This window comes from Sinohyriopsis cumingii, chromosome 15, assembly GCF_028554795.1.
Source record: "Sinohyriopsis cumingii isolate HCF-2022 chromosome 15, ASM2855479v2, whole genome shotgun sequence".
Lineage (NCBI taxonomy): Eukaryota > Metazoa > Mollusca > Bivalvia > Unionida > Unionidae > Sinohyriopsis > Sinohyriopsis cumingii.
In genome coordinates this window covers 60,360,287-60,383,647 of record NC_142975.1, presented here as the reverse complement: position 1 = coordinate 60,383,647, position 23,361 = coordinate 60,360,287, and positions in this window count along the sequence as shown.

Genomic DNA, 23,361 nt, shown 5'->3' with positions numbered 1-23,361 from the left:
GCAAACAATTTACAGAATGAGGACTATAGCGATGATGATGGTCCAGCTTCTCTTTGGGACTATTGGGACTATTGGGACTATCCCTCCATGACGTTCAAACGACACATGGACATTAAGAAACCATTCAACAACAGCAACAACGATAACAAAAAACAACACCGACTATGAAATAAACAAAAATTTGCTTTTATATTTGTGATGTGAGAGCTGGTATGGTTTACTTTTTTAAATATGTTTAAAACGTTTCAGCCTTCTAGTTGCTTTGATCACGTCTATGGCCGAAAATGCGAGTAACAAACCAACGAATGACACGACAAATAACGTAATGTGTTAGAAAAGGAACGAATTAATCTGTTAAAAAATTCTCATCAAAAATACTATCGTATTTAAAACAATTCCAATAAAGATGCTGCTGCTTGTTGACTACTCCAAACAAATTGTCGGTTAAATATTTCAACCATTTAAATTCATTTGAAACAAATGATTGGCCTATAACACATATCGCTGGGGGTAGGGGGAATTTCGGATGGATAGGGAAAACAGCCCATTTTACATATATTTAAAACTTCAATGTCATATGTTTCAACTTCTACAGTATTGACATATTGCCTTAATTCTCTTTTCTCTTCTGTAGTAAACGGCATTTTCCCTGCAGGTGGAAGTTTATCACTTTGAACAGAACGTAAATGTTGTATTAGTTAAATATCATCAAACAACGTATCTTAATCAGTTTCCATTTGTGCAATAATTAATTGCTTTCTGATGCAGCACAATCTTGGATCTCTGTTTTCTCGGAGCCTAGTGGTGTCTGCAGCTCAGTGACGGCTCAATCGGAAACGAGTGAGTTCCTGAACTGTATCTGAAAGTCCATATGTCATGGTGCGTGTGCACCGGTTTTATCTATGTGCCAAACGATGACTATTTAATTATCTCGGATGATCTAACCAAAGTTTAACCCAATGCCTCTTAAATAACCTGTACCACCGAATCTCTATCTGGATTTGATATATTTCATGATTACTATCTCGTTCCATACCTTCACATATTTGCTTTCAAAGCACGAACTTACTTTGATATCAGACTGCCTTAATAGCCTATCCAGTGGGATTTTAACACTTAACATGAGCTTTACAACCACTAGCAAGATTTACAGTATCACCAATTAGTCAAGGATCTATCGTCCAGAAATATTTAAATGCACAATCATGAATTTCTGTTTGCTGTCTCGTATGTCAGAATTCATCGTTAGAGCCACCAAACTCTTTCAATTTAAAATCATCAGCCGATTTAGCCATTTGTTTTACCTCTCGCTTGTTTAAATAGCAAAGAAAATGGATAAATCACAGCTCTAGAAAAGAATTGGGATCATTCGAAGAAAAAAATTAGATACATCTATCTTTGAACTATAACTGGAATAATACAAGAAACAGACAGGAATTGAGCATAGCTATTCCATATAGAACCTACAAAGGACATTATCTGAAAGCGGAACAACAAAACATGGAAAATAAAGGAATCAGTACAAAATATGGAAAATAAAGGAATCAGTCAATTCCAGAGATGTAAACAAATTCCGATCATTTTCATATGTTGTACTTTACACTACGACATAACTGACCAGCAAGGTCTTCATATAGATAGGTATGGACGTTTTACAATAAATTTATTTGAAAGATTACAGCATGGCATAGAAAGGATTTTTTTCTCTCTCCCCGTGATAACGTTTTAGCAAGGCAATAAAAGGCACCAGCGAAATAAAATAGATTGCAAAACTGATTGATTGTTATCACGTATACTGTTTGCTTTGCTTTTGACACCTTTGTTCCTCTAATTCACATTCATTACATTAGTTTATATCATAGCCGTACCTGCTTACCATACAAAGAAGTTGTAAAAGAAAAAGCGATCCAACAATACTATCCAAATTCTTCTCAACGATACGGGTTTCATTTTTGGTTATGCTCTTCATTCTGTTCAGTTAGCGGCATTTTATCAAAGTTTAGGTTGTCTTCAGTGGGTAGAACATTTTCATTACTTGTGCCATGAAAACTATTTCTCTGTTAATCTGGGTGAAACAAATCGAACGCGGCAATTTGTATTACATGATTTATATTCAGCAAATCTTTACCTTCAAGTTTAGTAAAATATAGTTAATTGTGGTAAAATTCAGTTCATGGTACACATATGATCTTTTATCTCCTTTCAGACTCAATGTATAGTCTTCGGTCTTGAAAGCTTACGTCTTGTATGATTTAAAAAGAGGTATAAAAAAAACGACGACAACAGGAATAAAATGAATTGCAATAAATGCATGATTACAGGTATGCAATTTAATTACAAATTGTGTTTCATACCTGAGTGGTAAAAAGATAAGTATCTAAATGCCGATTTCGATAAATAAAAAACAGTGATATACAGATATAACAAAAAATATTAGTGTCGTGCAAGGTAGTGATGATGAAATAGACAAATAGATAAAACGAATGAGACAATGTTTAAATGATTTACCAACAATATGTTTAAAGAAAATCGATGCATTAAAAACATAAATTTAAAAAAAGACTCCCGCGTTAAATGTAGCATTGAAACAATCAAACAAAAATATAGAGACATTAAAAACAATTTGATCACGGAAATGGAAATAAAGAGCATTGCATTTGGTGTTGGATGCATTATTGGAAAAAAGATTAATAAATGGGTGTTGATAGAAATGCTAGGGTAATGCTTATACGATGAGTTTCCATTCTTTACATCAGCAAATCCCAATTATCATGAAGGTATAGATTAACCGTTAAGTAAAGCTATACAATTTCGGCTGTTAAAAAGACACAGAGATGCCAAAGAAGATGAAATGCAGCATCAAGTATAACAACAACAACTACTAAAAGGCGGGCACCAAAATAATGAATCCAGTAAGCTATACAAGAAATTGTAATTCGTTGTAGTCATTGATGTATCCTAAGGATGTATAATTCATTTTTGTAGTTTGCGGGGGAAGGTTTTTTGGTATGTCTACATTAAGAAATTGTTCAGGACAAAATCCGTTTTGCTTTGGGACCAGATAAAGTAATACTATTTTACCAGTCATAAATAGAGTGAAAGCATGTTATATAAAGACCAATGAAGAACCTCGTTATGCCATTCTTAGCGAATGTACTTTTGGCACACATCAGTTACTTTAAACATAATTTATCAAGATACAACGTCATTCCAGTAGTCGCTTTCGGCATTCTAAATTATAAAAAAAATACATAAGCAAGAAAAATGAACCTGACATGAATCTTTGAGAACTCATTAGATGATGTTTCTATATATAACCGAATCCGTGTCTGTGTACATATACGTGTAAGATCGCCGGAAGCTGCTCATTTGAACTATTGGGCATTTGCCAATACACAACAGCTTTGTAACACTAGATGTTGATACAAAAATATGCTTTCATCATGTTTTTGGGCTAGTCACACAACCAGATTCCTTGTAACAATGTCTGACATAAACAAAAGCAGCCCTGTGTTGCCGAATGGTCTAAAGTCACTCACGTCATACCTCTTTCCTATTATTTTCGAGTATCGGGCTCAGCCAGAGCTTTGCGTGGAACGATGATTCTTCTTGGGGTTTTCACGGGTTCTTCCTTCACCAGATATAGGCCCTAATGGTTGCCATGTATATCATATCACGTGCTGAAAATTGACATTTGACCCAGAACAAACAACAACAACAGCTACAGAATAGTTTAAGCCAGATTTATTTAAGACAAAAAAAAAAAAAAAAAAAAAAAAAAAAAAGTCATAACTGGAGCTATAAGGTAATTTAAAATATATATTTTTCTTCAGATTTCGTGATACTTCAACGAACGCAATGCTATGTGATCTAGGAATCCTTAATTTGTTGATTCATACCTATGAAAAACGGCAACATTAAAACCAAGATGGATAGCAAAATAATGCTTCGAAGTCCAATAAACCAAAGTATATGTAATATTGTATATGTTACTGGATGTATTATTATTATACATACATACATACATACATACATACATACATACATACATGCATGCATGCATACATACATACATATTGATTTATTTTAGTTTTACAACTGTTGCATTTATTGCATCAAGTCAATAATTAAAATAAATTTTACACTTATGATTAAGTCAATTTTCACAGAATCTGAGCATAAATAAACATTCAAAACAAAGTATAAAGTATACTCATTAGATTTGCCTCTCGTATTTCTTGTTATCCAGCCGTTCACTACACACACAATGTTTAATTCCACCAATACCCATGTCTGTTCAGATCTTTTGTACTATGTCGGTGCTCGTCAGTTCCACATACTAAACGTGCTAGGTCTAATAGATATCAGACATCTATCTCCATTTTATTCCAGCACGCTTCCAATATGTTTGGAAGCAAACGACATCTCTGTTAATGATACTGATGCGACGGAGCTGGCACACTTTTAATCGGTGAACAAAACAGGATGATACATGATGTTAAAATGAAGTGGTTCACATAATAATAATAATAATAATAATAATAATTCTTTGATATAATTTTCCATGACAGTAGACACTGGAACAAATAATTATTTCTTCTAACTTATGCTGGATCTGTGTAAAAGTGAGTTGCAATATGTGAAACCACTTTACATCACTGAATGCTCAATGTGGCACCGTGCGTCTTTGAACCATGGTGACTTCCTTGTTTATTCAACGCTATCAGCAAGGATAGCAGTCATCATCATGAAGGATAGCAGTCATCATCATGAAGGATAGCAGTCATCATCATGACTGATAGCAGTAATCACCAGCAAGGATACTAGCAATCATCAGCAAGGATAGCAGTCATCATCATGACTGATAGCAGTCATCATCATGAAGGATAGCAGTCATCATCATGAATGATAGCAGTCATCATCATGAAGGATAGCAGTCATCATCAGCAAGGATAGCAGTCATCATCAGCAAAGATAACAGTCATCACCAGCAAGGATAGCAGTCATCATCATGAAGGATAGCAGTCATCATCAGCAAGGATAGCAGTCATGATCATGAAGGATAGCAGTCATCATCAGCAAGGATAGCAGTCATCATCATGAAGGATAGCAGTCATCATCAGCAAGGATAGCAGTCATCATCATGAAGGATAGCAGTCATCATCAGCAAGGATAGCAGTCATCACCAGCAAGGATAGCAGTCATCATCATGAAGGATAGCAGTCATCATCAGCAAGGATAGCAGTCATCATCATGAAGGATAGCAGTCATCATCAGCAAGGATAGCAGTCATCATCAGCAAGGATAGCAGTCATCACCAGCAAGGATACTAGCAATCATCAGCAAGGACAGCAGTCATCATCAGTGAGAATATCAATCATCATCAGCAAGGATACTAGTCTTCATCAGCAAGTATACCTGTCATCATCAATGAGGGTACCAGCTGTCGTTAGTGAAGTTAACAATTCAAGTCGATTCATCGTCAGGTTCTTAAATGAAGAGTCATACATACATACATACATACATACATACGCACGCATGCACGCCCGCACGTATGCACATAGACAGACATAGAAGCATAATGAGACACACACACACACACACACACACACACAGAATGACTATGTAGCATATCTAGCATATTTTCTATGATGGTCACATTTTTTTTCTTCTGAACAATAAACAATATATATTATGCTTGTGATGCGAAGCATGTCGAATGGATGAGAGCGGAAAATGTGCATGAGAAGCGTTTACACCATCATTCACTTATACTTGTAATCGGAATACGGGAAGAGCAACTGATCACAATATGGCCATTGTTTTTCACTTCCAAATAATTTGTCATTATCAGTTACTATTTAGTGTGACCGACCGTATTACTCTCGGGAGACGACATAAGCAATCACGCTTCTGAATTGGGGTGCATTGATTTGTATTATACATTATACTCGTATTAATCATGTAACGACTTCATATAGGCGGCGTGAAAAGTACAGTTGAAAACATGTTGCGATATTTATATGGGATACCGATATATTTACGTTAATAGGGTATATCGTATTACCACCACCCTGCGGCGGTTCGAGTCTAAGATTCAGCCAATGTGGGCATGTGAGAAAGCCTGCCAGTAGCTTCTCGTGGGTCGGTGGTTCTTTCCGGGGTTTTCCGGGTTCTTCCTCCACCATTAATACTGGCCGCCATGTATAGCCTATCGTGCTGAAAAATGGCGTTAAACCCCACAACAACAACAACAACATTACCACCACCATATCGCGATAGTAACGTTAAATATGGAACTTAAGGCAATTATTAACTGTGAACTATTTTACATTACGTTTCACTGAATGAATATTTTCCCGAGTTCTTTTTAGATATTGCTATCAGTCTGTCATACTATGATTAGTCTTCAAAAAGATCCATTACTCACCCATAATAAGTTACTTATATTGTACATGGCATTTATAACGATATATATATATATATATATATATATATATATATATATATATATATATATATATATATATATATATATATATATATATCCTCAATATCACAATACGTATCATAAAGCGACATCAGCAGCAAATCATAGCTCCGCCTAACAAGTACGTATCTGTTTTTGTCTTTTCATTTTTCCGTCCTATCATTTTAAAATTAAATGAGTATCAATAGTAGTAAAGTGGGTCACCCTAGGGCAATGGGACTTAGCATTAAAAAAAACCCTGGGTCACTCTAGGGACAATGGAAATTTAACATGGAGAAAAATCGTGGGTCACTCTAGGGACAATGGGAATTTAACATAGAGTTTGGGTCTGTCTAGGGACAAGGTAAATTAACATGGGAATAGAGTTTGGGCTTGTCTAGGGACAAGGGGAATTGAATATGGGATTTTTTTATTTTATTTTTAAATTTTTTAAAAAAGGGGTAGGCAATTGAAAGGCTATCTCTTTTCGAGAAATATGGGGGCCCTGAAAAGGGCCTTTGGGTTTATGTTAATGTATTCATTAACATAAATGGCACCGCATTGGTCTTCTTCTTGTCCTTAGGCTGCGTCTCACTGTTGGCCCATAAATCAGCACTCTTTTCAGGCATCCTTGTCTTTCAACGTAGATCCTACGTATCCACAGGCTGGTGTTTGTCCTGTGGACAATGGTCCACTTGGATCGGACATACATGAGCATGTCCGTCCTGAACATCATGGAAGACACAAGCGTAGAAGATTGCACATCGGTCCACATCTTGAAGCGACGAGAACAGGTGAATCAATGCAGTGAACTGCGCTTATTTATAGGTAGAGGTAGGATTGAAACGGATTGAGTTCATTCACCAATCCGAACACGCGTTACAAAATTCAGTCAGCCCGCATCCAATCCGAAGAGAGCAGTCTGTGACGTCAGTTGGTCTATATAGATTCGCTAGCGCTTGTGTGCAGTCAATCTATGCGACAGTGATTCAACATGACGGAAATTCAGAAAACGATCCATTGGGGTGCACCAACAGGGGAGACTGCCCAAGGCAACCCGGACTTACTTTCAGAAGAGGTGAACTGGGATTTTGTGGATTTTCTCTCCTCGCAAGAATTTGTTCCGGAACCTGCGTTACCTTCTTCATTACCGCAAGTGGAGAATTTTAGACAGAGACAGAAAGAAGAATTGGAGAAATTTATACAACGACAAAAGGAAGCGGAACAAGCTTTTCTCCTACAGCAACAGCAGCAAGAAGAAGAGGTAAGAAAAAAACAACAGCAACAACAGCAAGAAGAAGTAGCAGCAAAGAAACAAGAGGGTGAAAATCAAACGGTCACGGTACTGTTGGACATTTTAGCGGAGTTAAGAAGTCTGAAACAAATGTATCAGACTTCTTTATTACGACCGAAGAGAATACGACCTTCCCGAGCTAAACACGTCAACCCTGTGACTAAGCCTACCGTACCACCCTTAGTTATTTCAACCCAATCATCATCAACATTACGCAGTCCAGAAGTAGGCCTTGGCCGTGGCAAAGGCTTAAGGCAGTTAAAGTTGATTGCTTAAACTCACCCCTACACCATAAAAAAGGCCCTTTTCAGGGCCACCCACATTTCTCGAAAAGAAATACAATTTCAATTTGCCAATAACTCAAAAAAAACCCCACCCATTTTACCCTTATAGTACGTTTCTGTGTATGAGTGCGTGAGTGTACGTTCTTATTTTAAAATCAAAACTCAAAGACACTTACCTTATATCATTAATTTATTCTTTTATCCATTTTTTACAATCCAATTCACAATTCACAACTCAACACTTTAATAAAAAGTTCATTAACTTCTTCTGTTTCCTTGTTTAGTCTCTCTGTTTTTTGAATTTTTTTGACCGTCACACTCCTTTCCTCTTCTTCCTCCTCCTCGCTTTCTTCCCTTCTTTTTTTCTCCTGTTTCTTTTTCTTCACCTGTCTTCTTTCTTCCTCAGAAGAATCCCTCTCTTCCTCTGAAGAATCCCTCTCTTCTTCTGAAGAATTCCTCTTTTCTTCTGATTCCTCTTGTTTCTTTTTTGGGCAATCTGGAGACCAATGTCCTTTTTCTTGACAATAATAACAGGTATCTTGACTTTTGTCTTTTTTAGCCCCTGTTTTTTTTCTTTTTTGACGGTCTGGACATTCTGAAGACCAATGCCCTTTCTTCTCACAGATATAGCAAGTATCTTGACTTTTATCTCGAAAGGAAGGAGAGTAGTCCGTGGGCTGATCTGAAGAGAATTTTCTAATGACCCCTCGCAAAGCTCTGACGAAACGTTCGATTTGGTTAGTCTCTTCCATCGTTGTGCTCGGCTTGAGAGTGAAATGAATAGTGAAATGACAAGACACACACCCTTTTATATACGTTGGTCTGCCATGACTATAAATTAGTCTATGGTGTTTAAACTTGAGTCATTTGACGTTTTGCACTCAAGATGAAACGATCCCATTCATTCGAGAAGAAAGAAGAAGAAGAAGAAAGTAAGAGGCAGAAACGTGATCTATCGCCTCGTACCAGAGCTGAAATCTTGGCACAAATTCATGCCAGTGATTTTGAAGAGGACATGAGTGAACCAGAATTTGAAACCTCTAAACCAAGTTCGTCACCCTTAGTCAACCCTGAAAAATACTATTCCATTCGAGAGACGGAAAAGCGCTCCTCTAGAAAATTTAGAACCACGGCTTACACCTACACGGTGAAGTTTAAAGATTTCAAGGCCGACGTACCCTTGGAGAAAGCAGAAGGGTTTATCACCGAGATGTGGGATTCTTTGCTCACCGCACTCAAGCGACAATGTCAACCCAAAGAAGACGATCGCTTGACACTATCCATGGATCACGACGGTTTGAAATCCCCTGTTTGGATCGAGTTTAGCAGACCCGCAGAACTGACCCCTTCCAAAGTCATGGACAAGATTCAACACGTACAACAATCTAATGACCAGTTTGACATCACTGATGGTAAAGCCACACTGAAAATGGCTCACGTCTCTCTTCCTCAAGGGACAGGACGCAAAAAGATGTTATTGGTGGACGACCTTCGCAACACCAAAACAAGTCTCGTCCGAATTAACAACCCTCAAGACCAGATGTGTTTAGCCCGTGCCATCGTGGTGGGACGAACCTATGCCAACAAGAACGACACGGTAGAATGGAAAAGAACCTGGGAGAACATTCGAAAATCGAACCGAACCAAATAACGAAACGAAGCAGAACTCCTGTTGCAACAAGCTGGCCTGTCCAAAGACACACCCTGTGGCATTCCTGAGATGCAAAAATTGCAAGATGCCCTAGCTCCACGCTACACCTTGAAAGTGCACCCTCAAGAAATGCGCGGGCCTCTGTTGTTTCGAGGCCAACATTTTAAGGACGGAAAATACATTCATGTCTATCATCACGATGAACATTTCGATACCATTACCAGTATCACCGGATTCCTGGGATATGTTTATTATTGTGAGAAATGTGACTATGGTTATAATAATCGAGAGCAACACAAACATTGTGGATGGAAATGCTCAGGATGTTTGGCCTCTCCACCCTGTCTGAGCGAAGAACCAGTGCCTTGTTCAACTTGTCTGCGCACGTTTGTCAGCCCTACCTGTTACCAACAACATTTGAAAACACAAGGTTCACAGAAGAAATGTGCTTGTCAACTCCTGAGATTGTGCCCTACGTGTGGACAAGGCATACTTACCAATAATGCCAAGGCACACGTATGTTCAGGAAAAAAAAAATGTCACATTTGTCACCACATCGTGGACTTGGAACACCAATAATACGTGCAAAAATACCAACCCCCACCAGAGAAAGAGGACGGTCACAAGAAGAAAGGCAATTTCATCTTTTTCGATTTCGAATGCATGCAAGAGACCGGCATTCACATTCCTAATTTCTGCGTGGCTCATCGAGCGTGCGAGAAGTGCATTCAAGAACCTATCTTCAGTTATTGCCCTCACTGCAGCAAAATTCCTGGAGGGCGTGAAAAAATCTTTCGGGGACCGAACACGCTAGCCGATTTCGCTCGATGGGTCTTAGACCCCATCGACAAGACGTGGAGCCAAGAGGACATCGAACGTTACGGAGATTGTCATCGTCATGCCACGGTGATGGCTCACAATTTCTCCGGATACGATGGACAGTTTCTTTTGAGGTACTATACAGAACATGGCACCGAACGTCCTAAAGTCACTTTGAACGGAGCCAAAATCATTTTCATGCAAGTGGGACAAGTGCAGTTTAAAGATTCGATGAGTTACTTGGCCATGCCTTTGAGTCGAATGCCTAAAACGTTTGGAATGACAGAAATGGCTAAAGGGTACTTTCCACACTTTTTCAATACGGAAGCCAATCAACACGCCGTTCTACCTCATTTACCTGAGGCTCACTATTACGACCCCGACAACATGCGTACCGAACAACGAGAAGCTTTCTACGCTTGGTACCAGGCTCACGCCTCGGACCCCTTCGACTTTCAGGAAGAAATGTTAAAGTATTGTCGTTCCGACGTGGACATTTTACTGCGTTGCTGTGGAAAATTTCGAGAACTGTTCATGGAACACGGAGGGGTCGATCCTTTGAAAGAAGCTTCCACCATTGCCAAAGCGTGTTCCTTAGTGTACCGCCAACGATTCATGCCTGAAAACACCGTGGCTGTCATCAGTCCTCAAACGACCCACTATGTCAAGCGTCAATACTCGGTCAAAGCCCTACGTTGGTTACATTACTTGTGCGACAAAGAAGATAAATGGATTCAGCATGCCCGCAACGGAGGAGGCGAAAAGACCATCGGAACGTATTCGGTCGATGGCTGGGACTTAAAAAACCCCAAGATCGTGTACGAGTTTAACGGTTGCTTATTTCACGGATGTCCCGTCTGCTACCCTGACCGTGACACAAAAAATCAGTTTTTGCAACGGACCATGGAAGACCTGTACCAGGACACTTGTCAGCGACGCCTAAAGTTGGAACAGGAAGGATACCAAGTGGTGGAAATGTGGGAACACGAGTACGATCACCGTATGAAAACCGATCCCGAGTTTAAACGCCTCGTGGAAAGTTACCAGTTCATGGACCCGCTGAACCCGAGGGATAGTTTGTACGGAGGAAGGACCAATGCCACCTGTTTGCTGTACCAAGCCGACGAAGAGAAAGGAGAAGAAATCAAATACTTGGACGTGTGTTCGCTGTATCCCTACGTGTGCAAATATTGTCGCTTTCCTGTAGGGCACCCGCAATTGTTAACGGAACACATCGACCTGAAAAACATTCGACAATACGAAGGCTTGATCAAGTGCAAAGTTTTGCCTCCCACGAACCTATACCATCCCGTCTTACCTCACCATTGTCAAGGCAAACTGATGTTTCCCTTGTGCCGTACTTGTGCCGAAACGTGCAACCAAGACCAACTTTGTCAGCACAGCCAGGAAGAACGTGCCTTGACGGGAACCTGGGTCAGCATAGAATTGTTCAAAGCTCTGGACATGGGATACCAACTGTTAGAAGTGTACGAAATTTGCCACTTTCCCAAGACACAACAATACCACAAGGGTGACCCCAGTCAGAAAGGCATTTTCGCCGACTACGTGGATGCCTTTTTGAAACTGAAGCAAGAAGCCAGCGGCTATCCTTCCTGGTGTCACACTCCCGAAGACCAAATACAATTCAAAGAGAAATACTACGAACAAGAAGGCATCTCTTTAGACCACATCGAAAAAAACGAAGGCAGGCGATCGTTTGCCAAAGTGATGTTAAATTGCTTGTGGGGTAAAATGGCACAACGACCGTGTTTACCCAAGACGGAATATTTGACAGAACCTTCCCGCTACTTCCAGATGATTCACGACAAAACCAAATACATGAAACACGTGGACGTCGTTCGAGAGGATTTGATCTTGGTCAATTACGAAGAAGATCTGGACTTTGTACAAGACGACCCTTTTGGAAATGTCATCATTGCGGCTTACGTGACAGCCCATGCTCGCTTAAAATTGTACGAAGCTTTAGAACTGTTAGGGGAACGCGTCCTGTACTTTGACACGGACAGTTGCATTTACATTCATCACCCGATTCAACATCACCCTGACATCGAAGGAGACCGTTTAGGAGCTTGGACAGACGAGCATCCCGACGACAAGATTCTAAGTTTCGTCAGTGGCGGTCCCAAAAATTACGGCTACGAATACCGTGACAAACAAGGAGAAGTGCACACGACATGCAAAGTGAAAGGGCTGACTCTGAATCATCGTACCAGTCGAGTGGTCAACTTTGGGGTATTGAAAGAAGCCTTGCAATCGGGAGAGGATGGAAACTTTAAAGTGACCACCTATCAACCGAACAAGATTGTACGTTTACCCACTCACCACATCGTCAGTCGGCCCTTGGAAAAAGTCTATCAAATCGTGTACCAGAAGCGAGTGAGACTTCCCAATCACTTTACGTTGCCGTACGGTCACGTCGGTATTGGTCTGTATATAAAAAGGAACCCTAGGCAAGATCGATAGTTCATTGGGACTACCAAGACCGAGCGAACAAGATGAATACTTTGAAAGAGACATCGTTCCAGTTTGGGGATTGTAAAAAAGTTGTATCTTCCTCTAGTGTGACTAATACTGGATGGATAAGACCCAGGCATTGCGACGGAAAATGTCCGGAAGGAAACTGCGATTGTCCATGTGGTTACCATTGTAATTGCGTAACGGAGTTTGCAGACGAGTGCGATTGTGAGCCTTGCGATGTGTACGATGCTGTACCTTGTGACCTGAGCGAGGGCGTAAAGCATCATGGGAACTTTAGTGTCCCTACCCCTATCATGGAAAGGGATGCTGTGCGTGTCAAACCTGAGGGATGCGAAAGTGATGCCGCTCGTCCTCTTGGACATTTTACTGGGTTTCGTTTTCAAGGGGAATGTTCACCTTCACGTCTACCCCCCTACGGATGTCATCCAGCCCTGAGCAAACTCCTGTTCATGTCACCCAACCCTCATCGAAACGAACCTGTGAAAACGAATATTCGTTCCCTGTGCGTTTGTCGGAATACTGCGACTTTGAAAATCGTCTTCAATCGTTCAAAGGAAAATGGCCTAAGTATCTGGGAGGACCGACCCCGAAGAATTAGCCAGAGCTGGATTTTTCTACTTGGGCGAAGGAGATAAAGTCAAGTGCTTCAGTTGCGGTGTGTCACTTCACCACTGGGAACCGCAAGATTCGGCCTACGTTGAACTTGCTCGATGGTCACCGAATTGTCATTACTTACCCTTAGTGGGACCGAGACATTGAAGTAACTTACCATGTCGTTGACGAAGAAGAAACCAGATTGGCTAGGAGTCAAATGTTGGACATCACCGAGACCAGTATTTAAACTTCATTTCAAAAACGATATTGAATCATTACCTAAAGAACTGCAAGAGAAGATTTACAAGGAAGTTTGGCAGGGGTTTGCCAGAGTGAAATCTCAATGGGTCACTGTAGAACTTTTGTGTCGAGAAATTCATAAGAGGAAAGTGAAAAAAGTCAACCAGTGTGTTAGATTTCTTTGGGTCAAGGGTGCATTCATCCTATTATATCGCTTTAGACCGGTTACATCAAAAGAGTTCAGTGACATTCTTGGACGTTACCCTGAATGGCAGTGGTCAGAAATTACTCACTATGTGGATTACTTTTGTGAATTGTACGGACTGACCTATTCATGAATACTTTACAAGAGAACATTCGTGCTTTGCCTGTGGAGTTGAGAGAAAGGATTTACCGAGAGCTGGTCAAAATACAAGTGAAACGTAAAGAACAATTGCATCCGTTACGTCACCGGTGTTTGAATCACTGGTACCTGAAGGCTATACAAGGACTGATTCAATTGAAAGTGTTCCATCGGACAGACATTGATCAACGATCCTCTAGTTTTAAAAAGGATTGGTTTGGTATGGACGATTCTACCTACATCATTGTAAACGTACTGCATCGAATTCCAGAGGAAGAGTTAACGAATTACCAACATCTTGAACACAATGTCAACTTGGTGAAAGAGGAAACTTCTGAACGAATTGTAACGTGTAGATTAGTGACTAAACGATTTAAATTCGACACTGAAGTAAAACCATGTTTGTGCAAACAGTACATTTCTTGTGTCAGACCAAAGAGGATTTAGTATGACCTATTCATGGATACTTTGCTAGAGAACATTCGTGCTTTGCCTGTGGAGTTGAGAGAACGCATTTACCGAGAACTGATCAAAATACAAGTGAAACGCAAACTCAAAGTGATTCATCCGTTTTTAAATTATGCTCTGTTCCAAAGTATAAGAAGACTGATTATGAGTGGATATTACATCAGCCACAAAGGTAAACGAGGCTATTGGCCACCACCCAACGATTCCAAAAACAGTGTATATACTTATGGATACTTTACAAGAGAACATTTTGGGCTTGCCTGAGGAGTTGAGAGAAAAGATTTACCGAGAGCTGGTGAAAATACAAGTGAAACGTAAAGAACAATTGCATCCGTTACGTCACCAGATCTTTAACCACTGGTACCTGAATGGTATAAGAGGACTGATTTGTCAGAAATTTTTTCAGTGGTCAGACCTTGTTGAACACTTTCAGTGTATGAATGATGATGATGATGATGGACCAGACGTTCGTAATTTTGGTTACTTCGAGATTCACTTACTGCAACGTATTGAGGAAGACGAGTTAAAGGATTACCAACATTTGTTACATGGAATCTGCTTAGAAAAAGACGAAACATCTAGACAAACTCTGACGTTTCAGTTACAGTATGTAACATTTAAATTCCCTACTGGAGAACGAACGTGTTTGGTTAGAAATTACCTTTATTGCTTCCGAAACAAAGACACTATAAAATCAAGTTGCCATGCCACGGATTATGTCACATATCATTCAACAGATTCCGTGGAAGGTACTCAATGACCATATTCAAACCGTGGATCATTACCATCAATTATTACAAGAACTGTATCCATTCAATTTGGGACGACAAGTGGTGTGTGTCTTAGTGACTTGTTTTCTGGGATTTCGTTTACCAGCCGATTCTTTGTGGACTCTTTACGATCAGTACTTACCACCTCAATGGCCTTAAATGGTCACGAAAAACTCCTTTTGCTCAAAGCCTTGCGTTTTCATCTGGATACTTCTCGACCTCAACAGGAAAAAAAGATTCGTCAACTTTTAGCTACCCAAGACGTGTATGACGATGTGTGTGTAGCTTGTGACTTACATTCCCATTGGACAGATGTCCGTGCCTGGAAAGAATGGGGTTTTGAGGCTTGGACCCAAGAAGTGGCCCAGTATGCACGAGAGTTGTTCAAGGAAAAAAGTTACTTTTCAACCCGTGTTAGTGACGGTGCCAGAAGAACCCGTCACCCAGGACGGGACTGTCGTGGACAGACCTGAAAGACCCTTTCGGGAGGACACTTGTGTGACCTTACCCCCTACTATAGAACTGGTTAGAACTTTACCCAAAACATGTTGTACAGACACTTGTTTTTATTCCACGTTCATGGTTATCATGTGCCTTTTATCATTGTACTTAAGCCTTTGGCTGTTATGCATTTTTGTCTTTCGTATTCATGTTTGAAAACAAAAAACATTCAATAAACGTGTTCTGAAAAAGTATATAAACTCTTGTCTTGTTTGTTTTCGTGTCACAAGTGACATTTCTCACACAATGGCTACCTCTGCTGTCTCTGCTCCCTCTTCCTTTACTGTCAAAGTCATCGACGAACACTTAGATCGTGCCAGTTGGGAGGCTTTGTATCTTCGCCATCCCTTTAACATGCTCATTGCTGGACCTAGCGGTTCAGGCAAAACCGAATTCGTCAAACGTTTGATCGAACATAAACATCATTTGATCGATCGACCACCTCAGCGGATCGTGTGGTGTTACAAAGAGTGGCAATCGGCGTACAGCCTCTTGCGAGAAAGTCAAGGCGATTCCATCGTGTTTGTGGAAGGCATTCCTAAAGAAGACGACGGCATCGTCTCTGACTGCCGTCAAACCCATTTGGTCATTTTCGACGACATGTTAGGAGAAGACGAAGAAGAAATTAAACTGTGGTTCACGCGCAAAGGGCATCACCGTAATGCCAGTGTCGTTTACATCACCCAAAATTTGTTTCAACAAAGTAAAGCCCATCGCACCATCAGTCTCAATGCGCATTACGTGGTCTTGTTTAAAAGCCCTCGAGATAAATCGCAAGTGCAAGTCTTAGCCAAACAGTTAGGAACGCCTTGGTTGACTCAGGCGTACGACGATGCCACGCCTATTTACTCGTCGATTTGAAACCTACGACCCCCGAGGATTTGCGATTTCGTACTCACTTGTTTCACCACTGGTGCCAAGACGGAGGGCCTGTCCTGTACACGTCTCCGTCCTCGACTTCATTTCACTCCCCATCAAAAAATCTATAAAAACCTCAGACCCTTTTTCGTCTGTCTCACACAGTGTGAACATGACGTCCCTTCAGTCGCATCTTCCCGTCAAATTGATTCGTGCCTTGTATGGCATCAGTCGAGAAAAAATTCCACAAACACGAGCTCGTGTCTTAGAAGCTAGTCTCAAAGAAGTCTTACGATGGTTCACGATGACGGCACGTCAATTACTCCAAGGAATCATTCAGATTCCTCATCAACCCAAACGCTTTTTCGATCGAAACAAAGTCGCATTGGTCCAACTGGCCGATCCCCGCATCGACACTCAAACCAAAAAACAAATCATTTTGAAACCTGGAGGGAGCGGTACTCTAGGAGGGGTCATCATTCGCTCTCTCTTAAGATGGGATCCTAATGCCCCCAAAGTTATCCCCAAGACAAAAGTCCAACGAAGCCCCAAGAAGAAAAAGAAAAAGACCAGGTCCCCAAGGAGAACTTCTCCAGTGGCAGGACCCTCCTCTGACCAGACACCACCACCACCCCGGAAAAAGAAAAGAAGCCCCCAGAAAAAGAAACAGAAAAAAGTCCCCAGAAAAAGAAAAGTCCACAGAAGAAAACTAGTCGCAAGAGAGGCACTTCGGCCAGGACGCAACCTTACACTCGCAAACCACGACCTGCCACAGCGGTGACTGCGTCTCCGACAGCCTCACGTTTATCCACTTCTCCGTTGATGACACCCAGAACTGAAGAGTACTTGGAGACGTTGATCACACCAAGAACTTCTCCGTTGATGACCCCCAAAAGAACTTCCCCAGTGGCAGGACCCTCCAATTTAGCGGCAGTGGCTGCTGCTCTCAAAGTACCTTCTCCCAAAATCAAAGTCCATGAAAGATCGGGCATGTTACAAAGTTTACTGGATTTGTCCAAGCAAGAACCGGCTCGATTTAGTCCGTTGCGTACCCCTGCACGACGTGTCATGCCTGTCCTTAAGTTGATACGACGTAAAGACAATCAGTGGCGACGCGTTCCAGTATAAAAAAGGCCTGTGACCAAGTAGGGTATCAGTTTTTTTTCGGTGCTGAAGACTCAAAGATGTCACCCTCCAGAAAACCCCAAGGAAAGAAAAGGAAAGGACTGCCACCACGTTTAGCCAAACATGGGGACATGTTATCTGTCCTGTCCAAAGCTTCTCCACCCCTACGAAAAAAACTCATTCAAACGACCTCCAAAGAGGTCATCGATACCGTGTGCGAATGTTGATTGAACGTTTTGAAAGGCACGATCCCTTTGTCCAAACACCAGAAACAATGCTTAGGCAAACATCGTCACGTTCTTCGGAAAATGGTTCGAAAGAAAATTCCCATTCGTCAAAAAAAGAAGATGTTGGTCCAACGTGGAGGCATTTTGCCTCTCTTGTTAGGCCCCATACTGAAAGGAGTCATGGGAACCATGTTGGGAGGACTGGTGGGAGCAAGATAGAAAGGCCTTCGGAAGTCCCAAGATCTCAGAATTGACCCCTGACAACCCCATGGAAGGACGAAAACTAGCTTTAGTACCTTACAAACGATGGATGGAATACCATCGGTGGCAAGAACAACGCACCCCGCATTTACCTCCCAATCCCAATTTGAGCGAGATGTCCCAGTTACAACACGAATTGCAGTCCTTGATGGATCGCCAAGATTTGTCCGAAACAGAAAAATCGCAAAAGTACTGTCAACTCTTGCAACGATTGCAACTCTTTCACCAGAAAGCTTTAGACGAAACAGCTCTACCCACTCTGAAAGATTTTAAGACCTTGATGAAAAGTCCAGCACCATCACCAGTACCAGTACCAGTCCCACCACTACCCGTGACCAAGACAGAAAAAGGAAAAGAAGAAGAAGAAGAAGGGTTTCAAACTCCACCAGAAAAATTATGCAAGTTAACAACACCACCTACCTCCAGAATTGGATGGATTAAAAAGATGATGGCCACCCCTTCTTCATCACAAGAGAAAAAGAAAGTGAAGACAGAAGTGAAGACAGAAGTGAAACAAGAACCGATATCCCCCGCTCAGACATTCTCCTCCTCTTCAACACCTATTGCCGGTCGCACACGCAAAGCATTGCAATCCAAGAAAATACCCCAAGAGAAAAAGAGTAGCCTCTTCCAAGAGTGGGTTCCTTATTAACACACCAACCAACACAAAAAATGGAAAAAGTCTTAGCCAGCATTTACTACGATCTCTCGCATCCTGCAGGTTACGCAGGAGTTCAAAAATTGTATCGTGCTGCCAAAACTCGACTGAAAAGTCTCCGTTTACCTCAAGTGCAACGATGGTTACAAGAACAAGCTACCTACACTTTACACAAACCCATTCGACGCAAGTTTGCCAGAAGTCGCACCCGAGTGGAAGGCATCGATCATCAATGGCAAGCCGATTTAGCCGATGTCTCTCATTTGGCCAGCTACAATCGTGGCTACAAATATTTGTTTTGTGTCATCGACGTCTTTTCTAAATTTGCCTGGGTCGTGCCCTTGACTTCCAAATCCAGCAGCGAGTTAGTGCGAGCCCTGCAACGAGTGTTGAAACAAAGCGGTCGTCACCCTCTTCGATGGCAAACGGACAAAGGCACCGAATTTCTGAACCAAGCTTTCCAAAAAGAATTAAAGAAACGTGACATTCATTTTTTTATCACCGAGAATCCCGAAACCAAAGCCAGCATCGTGGAACGTTTTCAACGCACTTTGAAAGAACGCATGTGGAAATATTTTACGCATCACCACACTCTGAAGTACATCGACATCTTACCGCACCTGGTGCAAGCGTACAACCAATCTTACCATCGAAGCATCGGACGTGCCCCGCAAGAAGTGACTCCCGACAACGAAGTGCTGGTGTTCGAGCGTCTGTTTGGTACGTCCCGACGAGGGCTGTCCCCAAGAAAAGTGGAGAGTTGGCCGTAGGAGATTGGGTGCGCATTGGCAAAACCAAACGCACTTTTGACAAAGGTTACTTACCTAACTGGACGACCGAACTGTTTCGCGTCACTGGACGAGTGCATGGCCGTCATCCTGTCGTCTATAAATTGGAAGACATGAACGGAGAAGTGCTCAAAGGAACGTTTTATTTGCCCGAGTTACAACGTGTCACCAAAAAAGAAGACGACGTGTACGACATCGAAAGCATTCTCGAACGCAGAACCCGTAAAGTGGGCAAACGACGTGTCAAAGAAGTCAAAGTACGTTGGAAAGGATATCCACCCAGTTTTGATTCTTGGATCGACGCTTCGCAAGTCATCGACTATAAAAAGCATTGACCATCATGCCCTTTCACACATAAGACGCACTACGCTACGTCGACCACTCCTCCTTCACCCAGTTCTTCTGTGCAAGATTTACAAAAACAACCCTTGTGGGTGTGGTTTGGAGAACGTGTGCCTAAAACGCAAATCGTCTTTTTCTGCCAAATCTTCGTGGTGTATTGTGTCATCGGGGCAGCCATCGCCAATTTGAGTTTGCAACAAGGAGACAAACAATTGTGGACCATTTTATTGAGCAGTTGCATCGGTTACCTGCTTCCTAATCCCTCCCTGAAATTCACCTCGAACGGGAACCACGGGAACCTTGTGTCCAGTGCCAGTGCCAGTCACCAGTCCAACCACAACCAGAACCCCATTTTGGGCGGAGACACGCCTCTGACGTCCAGTAACCCCTCGGACAGCCACAGAACTCTGGAATTATGAGTCACCAAAACCAATTTTACTTAACCTTACCCAGCGACAGTTCCATGGAGGTGTTTCCCCACAACACGTTGTGCTGTTACGCGGCCAAATTACCTGAGGCCATCCCCTTAGATCACGAAGCCCATTGGGAAGTGGCTTTGGTAGAAATGATTCACCCAACACAAATCAAAAACATCACTGAAACTCAGAACACTTTTGACGTCGAAATTTTGGACCCAGCACTGCAGCAAACCATGACGGGCAGTCCTCAACATAACTCACATCTTGCAAAGGACCTATTACCCCGCAGCAGTGACTCTTCTCCTCCTCTTTTGGTTTATCGCTTTAAAATTAATTCAGGCCATTATTTTCGTGGTCAACATCTGGTGGAGGCCATCGCTGACAAATTCTATGCAACCTTTGACAAAGTTCTGACCAAAGTAGGTAAACGTGTCACCATCGAGTACCACAAACAGTCTCACCGTCTACTCATCAAATTTCAAAGTGAGGAAAAAAGTATACGTATTAAATTTTGCCCTGAATTGTATGACATTTTGGGTGGAGACCTCAATTTGGTCACGGATAAGCAGACCAAAAAGATTAAAATGGCAGAGATTGACAACGACATGCATTTTGCAAGGTATTTTCGTTACCCGGTAGAACTGAACCAGGGACTGAATTTGATCTTCGTGTACTCCGATGTGGTGGAGTACAACGTGGTGGGACACACCTCCGTACCATTACTGCGTGTCATTCCTTTCAAAGTAAATTCTTCCACGGCCACTGACGAGGAAGGTGGAAACACTTACCACGTCCACCGCGAATTTGTCCATCCTCATTATTTGTCTGTCAGCAAGTCTTATTTGGACACGGTCAACATTGCTATAAAAGGAGATTTGGGACAAAATATTCCATTCACCAAAGGAAAAGTCACGGTGAAACTCCATTTTCGAAAACGGTTCTCTCACGACTCGTAAGTCATGTATCCGGTGTACCGAGGGGTTGCTCGACAGCGAGGACACGGTTTAGGAGATATGTTAAAATCGGCCTTTCGTTCGGTGGCCCCGGTGTTGAAACCGATGGTGACACGCGGATTGCACGCCTTGAAAGATGCGGCACTGACACAAGGCAAAGAATTTCTCCAAAATGTCATCATCGACAAACAAAATCCTAAAGAAGCCTTCATGAGGGCAGGCAAAAATGTCTTGCTGCAAACGGGCAAAGACCTTTTGGGCCGACGAGACACACCTATAAATGCCCTGCACGCTACCGAATCAGGCATTCAGCAAGGACAAGGCAGAAAGAGACGACGAAGAAAACACCCTTTCACCAGACTTCAAGCGAGAAAGGCCAAGAAAAGAAGAACCGTTCGAGACTTAGACGTTTTCGATTATTGAGAAAGAGACAAAAAATGATGCACCGAGAGTCTTGCGCCTGTTCCAAGACGGAACTGGATCTGTTTGCCATGCCCCCTACCATGATGACCATGCAAGAATCTCAGTGGGTGGAATTTCATCCCGTCTCCTCACTGACCGATTCCGCTCCCATCGAGTTTGAAATCAAAGGACAGCCCGAAGATTACATCGATCTGAATAGCAGTTACTTGTACTTGAAATTCCAAGTTCTAGATAAGGATGGTGGTGAAGTAGAAGACAGTGAGAATATAGCTCCCGTCAACAATTTCATGCATTCCTTGTTCAGCTCAGTGGATTTGTACTTGAATAACAAACTAGTCAGCAGCAGCATGGATACATACCCTTACCGTGCCTACCTGGAAAATCTCTTGACGTACGGAATAGATGCCAAGGATACTCATCTCAATGCCTGTGTGCTGTGGGAACCTGACGAAGCGACCAAGTTCGACACAGTGGATGGAAGCAATTCCGGCTTTGAGCAAAGAGAAATCAGAATCTTAAAGAAGAGGAGTTTAGAACTGATGGATCGTTTGCATTTGGACATGTGGTTGCAAGAAAAGTATTTGCTGAACGGGGTCAATGTCCGCTTGAGACTGAATCGCAGCAGTGCCGCTTTCCATTTGCAGGTTGAATTTGCTAAAGCTCCTAAAAGCAAAATCGAAGAGGCCAAACTCTACGTACGACGCGTGGAAGTGTTACCCAAAGTGGGTAACGACATCAGTCAAACGTTGAGCAGAACGACCGCCAAGTATCCGATCCGACGTGTGGAAGTGAAAACGTTCACCATTCCCAAGGGACAGCATTCCATGATCGAAGATCATCTGTTTCAAGGACAGTTACCCAAACGTTTAATCCTTGGTATGGTCGAGAATAAAGCCTTCAACGGAGCCTTCGCTGAAAATCCTTTCAACTTTCAACACTTCAACGTGAAGAAAATCGAAGTCAGTCGCGATGGCAAGACCTTGTGTACCCGACCTTTCGAACCTGACTTTACTGACGAGAAGATGAATTACTTGAGATCGTACTTGTCCCTGTACGAAGCCACCGGCCAGTTAGGAACCAACACCAGTCACGGCATTACGTACGAAGATTATGCAGGAGGCTATGCTTTGTGGGCTTTCGATTTCACTCCAGACCAAGGCAGCGACGAGGGACATTTCCACCCTATAAAATCTGGCCAGATTCGTGTGAACTTCAGTTTGCAAAAGAACTACCAGCAACAGTGAACGTCATCCTGTATGCCGAATTCGATAATACCATAGAAATCAAAAGTTTGAGAGAAGTCATTCTAGATTATTAGAAGCCATGGAAGACTGTTATCCCTCTTTACCTAGTGGAGAAAGTTTGGAGATGGAAT